This window comes from Notamacropus eugenii, chromosome 4 (assembly GCF_028372415.1).
Source record: "Notamacropus eugenii isolate mMacEug1 chromosome 4, mMacEug1.pri_v2, whole genome shotgun sequence".
Lineage (NCBI taxonomy): Eukaryota > Metazoa > Chordata > Mammalia > Diprotodontia > Macropodidae > Notamacropus > Notamacropus eugenii.
This window is the reverse complement of record NC_092875.1, coordinates 378,887,270-378,895,656: the sequence shown is the minus strand read 5'-3', so window position 1 is coordinate 378,895,656 and position 8,387 is coordinate 378,887,270.

Genomic DNA, 8,387 nt, shown 5'->3' with positions numbered 1-8,387 from the left:
ATGCTATCAATATCAAATAGAATAAATCATGATGTTACATCATTCATACAAAATGTGAAAACGTAGCATGATTAATTTTGTAAATGGAATTAATGAGTCTGTAGGGAAAAGAAAATATTTTGCTAACAAATTAGAAATTGATTCATGAAATAATTATCATTTATTTATTTATCTAGCTATTTGTTCTTTTGTTTCTTGGAATGACAGTAACAAAACAACAATGAGTTTTTCTAATGATGGTGGGAAGTAAATTACTTCTGCATATAAAGATATATACACATACACATGTACATATATATGTACATACATACATATATGTGTGTATACATGTGTGCATGTATGTATGTATGTATGAGTGCATTTTCATCTCATCTATAAAGATGTATAATTGAATTGAAACTTGGGCAGCAAGTAATTCAGAATAGCTAGGATGTCCTGGTAGAAAAATTCCTATGGAGAGTCAGGAATGCAATCCGGAGAAGAATGTGTTTCCTTTAAAACTAGAGCACATGTCACACAATGCTTGTCTTTCTAACCTCCATCATAAATTATCAATTGGTGGTGTTATTTCTTCCCAAGATTCCTGTCATATCAACTTCAGAAATAAATTTTTCCTATTGGACATATAGGGTCAAAACTGATTATTGTCTTAATGGTTTCTCTACCTTTTGTAGTAGCAAATAATCAGTAAGACAAGACAAATTTATTAGCTCTTCTGCTTTCAGTACAGAAAGCTTCATCATATATATTCATACTTAAAGTCTCCTCATTAATGTTCCATCATGCCTTCAATGTAGATTTGTAATACTTCTTAAAATCTTAACCTATTTCTTCTTTTTTGTAAAGGTGGTCTGTAGTCCCATGACTGTATTCCTTTGAATTCTTCAACTATTGATCCTTATTTCTATAGCATTATTCTTTTTCAATTCATAGGTATCAATTCAATAAACATTTATTGAACAACTATTATGTGCTGTACACTGAGCTAAGCACAAAGAAAAGCAAGATAGTGCCTACCATCAAGGACCTTACAATCTATTGGGGGAAGACAATGTACAGAAGGAATCCGAAAGAGATTGGGAATAAGAACATAGGCAGGTACTTGTATCAGGGGCATCATATTTCAGGGACCTCAGACCAAGCACAACTTCATATAGAAAGTGGAGTAAGCTGCAAATTGCTGATCCACCTCTCTATAAATGAAAGATTTGGTAGAGTGAAGCACTCTGCCATCCAGACCTCTCATATGAGAGATGGAAGAGCCTGTGACAGTTCGAAAATGTTAAGTAACTAAAGTTGAGATTTCTGTTGGTCGTCTTATCCTAGGTGATCAGCTTACCCTTGGAGGTCATCTTGTTCCATGAAGTTCAAACCAAACAGAGTTGCAGATGAGAAATGAAATCCCATAAATCCATAAGACATTCATGGAAAGAATTGGATTGAAGTTAGAGTTAGATTTCCACATATAAATATAGCAACAAGGAGAGAGAGAGAGAGAGAGAGAGAGAGAGAGAGAGAGAGAGAGAGAGAGAAGAGATTTGATCCTGAGATACCTGATTAATTGATTCCCTCTCCCAATTAATCAATTAAATTATGAAACTAAGACATTTAAAGTTGTTTTTTATACTTTTCTTGAAAATTAGTTTAGTGATCAATACAGAAACTTCAATTTGCTCTACTTTTTTCTGCATTCAGTGTTTCCTTCTGATGTAGGCTAGCCTCACCCACTTAACCCAGTTCCCATACTTTCCACCATTTGTGCCAGACTTAGTGCAGCTAGCTTATTTCCTTAGCCTTACTCAGAACTCCTGAGCTCCAGAGATCCACCAGATACAGCTTCATCACATTAGAGATTATAAGCAAGACCCAACTCTGCTCTATTTATTAATATCTTAAGTGAAGTATAAGGAAGTCACATCCATACTCTTTATGAGGTGAGAACAAGTTCTCTGATCAAACTTTATAGAGAGCAGCAATCCATTGACCATACAAGGTTTAGTCAAACCTCTGGTGGCCCTTTAAAAAGCAAAACATTTAAAAGGATAAAAATAGATGACAGTACAAAATGTGATCTCTGTAAGCTGGAAAGGAAGCTAGCTCTACTCTTGGAAGCCAAGCAATAAAATGACCAGATTCATGGATGTCAAATTGGGATGTCCCCAGAAGAGATCTATGCTTAAAGAGAGTAGCATAAGAACCCTACAAAAAGGGAAATAATGGCTAGGTACTCCAGAGGTTGGTTTATTAGTCACTTGGTTACATTTAGAATTCTGTACTAAAATAATGCATGTGTGTTCCCACTCTTCCCACTAACACTACGGGTATTTGGATTGTGGAGAGAATAGTTGTTATTCTTTGTGTGATATCATCTCAGCAATTGTTTGAATTGCTCTACTTGTGTCCTCTGGGGGACCATTAAAAATAAACACGTTACTGAAAATTCTTGAGTTATAGAAATCCAACAGAGCACCTTGAACTTTAAAGTACTCATATCCCCTGGGGAGCAAGTGAATTTCAATCAGAGTACAGCCCATTAGGAGTAATCAGTCAAAACACAAACATTTAAACACATCAATTAAGTAGCTATTATGTGCCAGGCTCTGTGTATCTTCTTATGATGAAGTATAGTTCCACTGCCCTATTTGCCCATTCTATTTCTTTAGAGTGCTAGTCAGACATTTACCACAGTCATATCCCATTGATAAGTTCCACCAAGCATCTCCTACCTCCTATCTTCTCACCAAGCTTTGCTGATATCATTAGAATGAACTTGCCTTCTTGAATCAGAATCTTTAGTCAAATAACTAATAACTAACAGCAAGAAAAGATTTTTACATTTCTCTAATGGATTCACTATTCCACTTATACCAGCAACTTTGTCCAAGCTTTTCATCCCTCTTTCCCATGGCTATCCTTGCCCTATCTTCACATTAAAGAACTTTGCTTCACACTGAGACCAAAAGCCAAGAGCTCCATATATCCCCTCCTCCATTCTCCCATAACAAAGAAATATTTTGCCATTATCTCCTCCCTCACTCCTTTCACACAGGAAGAATGGACCCCTTTTTTTATTAATATAAACTCGTACAAACAAATCACTCTATTTCTTTTTCTTCTCCAGCAGTTTTTCTCTTCTATCATTTTCAGTCTTTCACTAATATTTAATCTCTTTCTAGCTACTGGTTACTTCTTTGCTATCTATAAACATGCTATTTTGTTCCCCTTTCTCAAAAAGAAGAAAAACATCCAATTTGAACTTTTTACATCCCCCACCCTTACCTGACCTCTGTCCTTAGATACCATTCTGTGTCTCTCCTTGCTTTCATGAACAAAGTACTTGAAAAAGCAATTTACAAATGGTGATTTCACTTGTTCTTCATTCACTCCTAACTCTTTCCATTCTAGTTTCTGATCATCTTCTAAATGAAATGGGTCTCCATAGATATCAAAGGTAACTGATCTTTTAATTGCCAAATTATTATCTATTTTCCATTTCTTATCTTTTTTTTTCCTTTTCTGCAGCCTTTGCTACTTCACTGTTGATAACTCTTTCTCTTAATTCTTTCATTTTTTATGTCTTCACAATATTTTTCTCTTCTGGTTCTCCTTCAAATTGTCCACGGGTCATTCTCAGTTGCCTTTGTAGGATCTTTGTGCAGCATGTCCCTTAAGGTTCTATCTTGATCACTTGTCTTTTCTGACTCTTTATTATTTTGATGATTGAATAAACTCCTATGTATTCAATAATGATTTCTATACAGTCGATCCCTAGATCTGTCTTTCCATCACTGACCTCCATACTGATCTTCTGCTTTGGATCTCAAACTTTCTATGAAAAATCCAAAATAGATGTCCAATATATTTTTCAAGTACATAGATAAAACTGAACTCATCTTGCCACCTGAATCCTCCTTCCTTCTTAATGATGCTTAATGATACCGATTCCTGAAGCTATACTTTTTCATTGCTTGTCCCTCATGCCGGGAATCATCTTCCTTGTTGTCTCCTGGCTATCTTGACTCACTTCAAGTATCAAATTCTACCTTCTACGTTGAAACTTTTCCAATCTCCTTTATCACTAGTGCCTTCTACCCTGAGATTATTTCATATACAATAAATAATATTCAAAGATGGCCTCCTTAAAAAAGAGAGAGAAGAGAAGAGGAGAGAGAGAGAGAGAGAGAGAGAGAGAGAGAGAGAGAGAGAGAGGTCACAGGACTGGGAAACATATCTTCTGCTGTGGTGGATGCTAAAGAAGAAAGAATCTAGTTGGAGGATATTATACACAAGATAAAACTTAAGAATTACATTTATGTCTGCACAGTAACATATTTAATGTCTGCTTCTAAGTTTCTATACCTGTTTCTGTGTGACTATACTTTCTCTATTTCTTTCCCTTGCTGTGTCTCCCTGTCTCCATTTTAGTCTGTCCCTGTTTTTCTGTCTCTTTCTTTCCTATATATGTATGTCTGTCTCAGATTCTCTTCTTTCTTTCCCTTCCTTTCAAAGGCTAAGGAGAATAAACTAATAATAAAAATAAAGATGAGGTTGATAATAGATAGCTTGCTGGGAAAAGTTTTCCCTGGTGAAGTAGCTCTGTTAGTATTATAAATGTTTGTTACAAACAATTCAAACTTTTTATAATCCTTCCTTGCTCTCTGTAATTATTATTGAAATAACTTATTCATCTGCAGTCTCTGAGCTATGAGTCATATAACATTATTGTCTTTAGTGTTTGAGGAATTTTCATTAGTGACATGTATATGAAGATTCTCTTGACTGTTCTATTCTAGAAATTAATAGGATTATTAATGCCTATTTGCTTTCACTTTCACCGAAAGTGATGTTGAAAATGAACAGGTCCCACTTTTTTTTTTGCATTCACTGTCTCTTGTTTCCCTGAGACTATGAGTAAAGGTACCATATACCTATTAATGACTATATCTTTAAAATAAGCCAAGTTTTATCAAATAATCAAGAAAAAAGCAACTTGCTCACTCTAGTTTGGTACATATATTATTATATGTTATATACATATTGTCTGTATGTATTTTATACACTCATTATAATTCTATTTTATACTATATTACTTATACACATATATTCTAGGATATGGGATATTTAAATATATATGTAGACACTTCGTATATGCATATTTACATACAACATTATGGGCATACAGACTCCTGCAAGTACAAGTATATATCATATATATTTCCATCCAGGAATAAAAATACAGATTGTCACAGAAAAATAAAGTCACACTTTCTCAGTAATACATTATTTCCTCACATAACCAAAAGTAAAGAAATATCTATAAAACTGAAAGCACCTTCCTTCCTGCAGTGTTGGAGATGCATGTGCAAGGTTTGATGTTAATGTGTTATTATGCTATTTTGGAAATATCCAGCAGAGGGCTCTAACAGTATTACATAAAACTGAACACAGAGTTGAGTATCTTCAGCAGAATGTAGGGATCAATCAGCAAGCCAAAATTATATGGGACCAAAATAAAGTAGTGGCGAACTCATTTAGTAGCCAGTTGAATCCAGAGTTTTAGTTACTGTGTTTGCAATTATAGAACTGTTTTCAGAAATGTACATCTTTCCCCCAATTATATATTCTAGAATTTAAATAGTATAAAAACATTATAGATCTAGATGTAGTTTGTAACAAAATCACAGAATTTAGAAATGAGATACGAAGGAGAAATGTATTATTCTAATTCCCGAAGCACTAATGTTATTATAAAACTAACAATAGTACATTCTTGCTAATTCCAGTGAACTACAGGATACCATCTGCTTCTCAAACCAAGCAGGATTATCATCATTCCTAGAAATTTCATGAACTAAAATGTTTTGAAAGTATCAGAATCATCTTACAGCTTAATATTAAGAGTTTCTATAATAAATGTGTTCAACATAGCTTTCTAAAACCCCTAAGCTAGTTAACGTAATGGAACCTATGATAGAGGGCTTATTATACAGGAACTTAGGTAATGCTGTAGATAGACCACTGTACCTGGAGCTAGGAAGACCTGAATTCAATTCCAATCTTAGATAATTCCTAGCTAAGAAAGTCACTTTCCCATTATCTGCATGAACTTTTTTCCTCCGAAAAATGAAGGTAATAAAAGCAATAATAAATAACATAAACAATCTCCTAAAGTTGTTCTGAAGATAAAATATTTTAAAAATGCTTTGCAAATCTTAAATGCTATACCAATGCTATTTTTATACTTATGGTTGCTACTACAACTTTGTAAATCAGAACTATTCGAAAAATTCTTTAATGTATAAGTAGTAAACCATTTCAATTTGCATGTGAAATTTTATTTTTGAGATAATTATTATTCTCCACATGTATTATCTACCATTTTTTCCCATAAAAACCTGAGGCTTCGGTGTGAGCTGTCTGACTTTATTCTCTGTCACTCCCTCTTTCTAAATCATACACTGTAATATTTTTGCAATCTTTACCTGTTCTTATATTTTCATTGAAATTGTCAAGTAGCAAAGCATATGCTAAATTAAGTTGGGGGTGGACATTTTCATAGTATTTCTCTGCTTCTACATCTTCTGTAATATCTGTTGGTTTATATGCTATGATTACTTTCACGACGGTCATGTGGGAAATAATTGTCAAAAGTTTTGCAATTCAAAATTTCCAAATGTCCTACTAAATAGCATTTCTTATTATATTTGGGCGTATGATAAAGTGGGGTCAACTTGGTTTTTTGTTTGTTTGTTTTCCTCTCCAAAAAAACCTTGAGAGCTATCCTTCCATGTACAAAAAACTATCATCTGTTCTCTGGTATCCTTTTACTGGAAATGTCAAGATTCATATGACTCTGTTCTTTCAATTTTATATTCACTGTGTCATTGGGTGAGAATATCAAATTTAGAGTACAAATTGCATGTGTAGAGAATGAAATAATGTGGCAAATTGCTTTGTAAACCTTAAAATGCAATATAAATAATAGTTTTTATTTAAAACTGTGTGAGTTCTCAGTCCCCTTGATTACTTTTCTATGTCTCTGACTTGATCAACTAAGAAACTGAAGTGGGGCTGCACGTAGCTGAGGGACATTTTGTATTTTCATTTCTTTCGTAATTTGCTATGACAAACAAATTTATCACCAAATATCCAGCCTGAAGGCAATAAGCATTTCTTTACTTTTCTAGGTTAGTACTTAGATACCAGACTACAACAGATCCCTCATTGTCATTAAAGGTCTTTCAAGAACTACACAACCCAACAGATTTAAATCTTTTGACAGACTAAGGTAACTGAGAGTCACTTCCATGTCAATATGAGAAATAAGGTTAGGACTTTGTGATGAAGAAACACATGCATATGCACATGCATGTACACATAACCATAAGATTGTTTAGAGTGGAATAGAACGTCAAAAATTCTTTAATTCAATGCTATTATTTTATAGATAAGTAAAAAAACAACAAAAGAAGTCCTGATATATTAAGTTCAGTGCACAAAGTTACAGACAGTCAGTAGTAGACTTATGACAAAAAAGAAGCCCTCAGATTCCCATTCCTATGTGTTTTCCACTTCATATTTTTTATGAATTTAAGGTTTCTTTATTTCCCCAAATTACTGTTGGCCATTCAAAGGATACAGTATGCAATATAGTTCAAAATTAAATCATTATATATGTATTCATACGTGTGTATGAAAGTGTGTGAAAATGTATGTTCATGTGTTTACCTATAAATAATAAAATCAACTACATAAAGTAGAATTTAATATAAACATATATTGAGTTGAACATATAATTCTCTGTGTATCTCTATATTTTTCTAATTCTTAAATATGTCAATATTATTCATTTAAAATGTTTTAAAAAATAAACATGATAATGTTCAAAAATTAGAAACAAGCATCCTGAAAATGTTATATGTTGTACACTAAAAGTCAAGGAAAAATAAGGAAAATTCAATAAACATATTTTAATAGAAAATTTAAATTTCATGTATTTTTATTACAAAAGACTCTTTCTTAATTGCTGTGTAGTCAGTAGTCATTTCAAGGTAAACAAGAAAGAAAGTTCATTGGATACAACTTTAGATAGCAAAACAACATGTCTAAGAATATAAGGGGCTATTTAGAGACATGAAGTCAGAGACTGATTGTGGAGAATAAATTAAATAAGAGAAATTAGCACTTGCAGAAACTGCCATTTACCTACGTGATAGGTTCAAGGTACTATAAAATTACTATACCAGATAATTCTGATGCCAAGATTGTTGATTGCATCAAAACTATTTCTCTGACCAATAAATTGAATAACAATATTGATGCTATTATCTGACCTCTAGTTATTACAAACCATAGTTCTGTGGCAATTGATTTTCTATAATACTAGA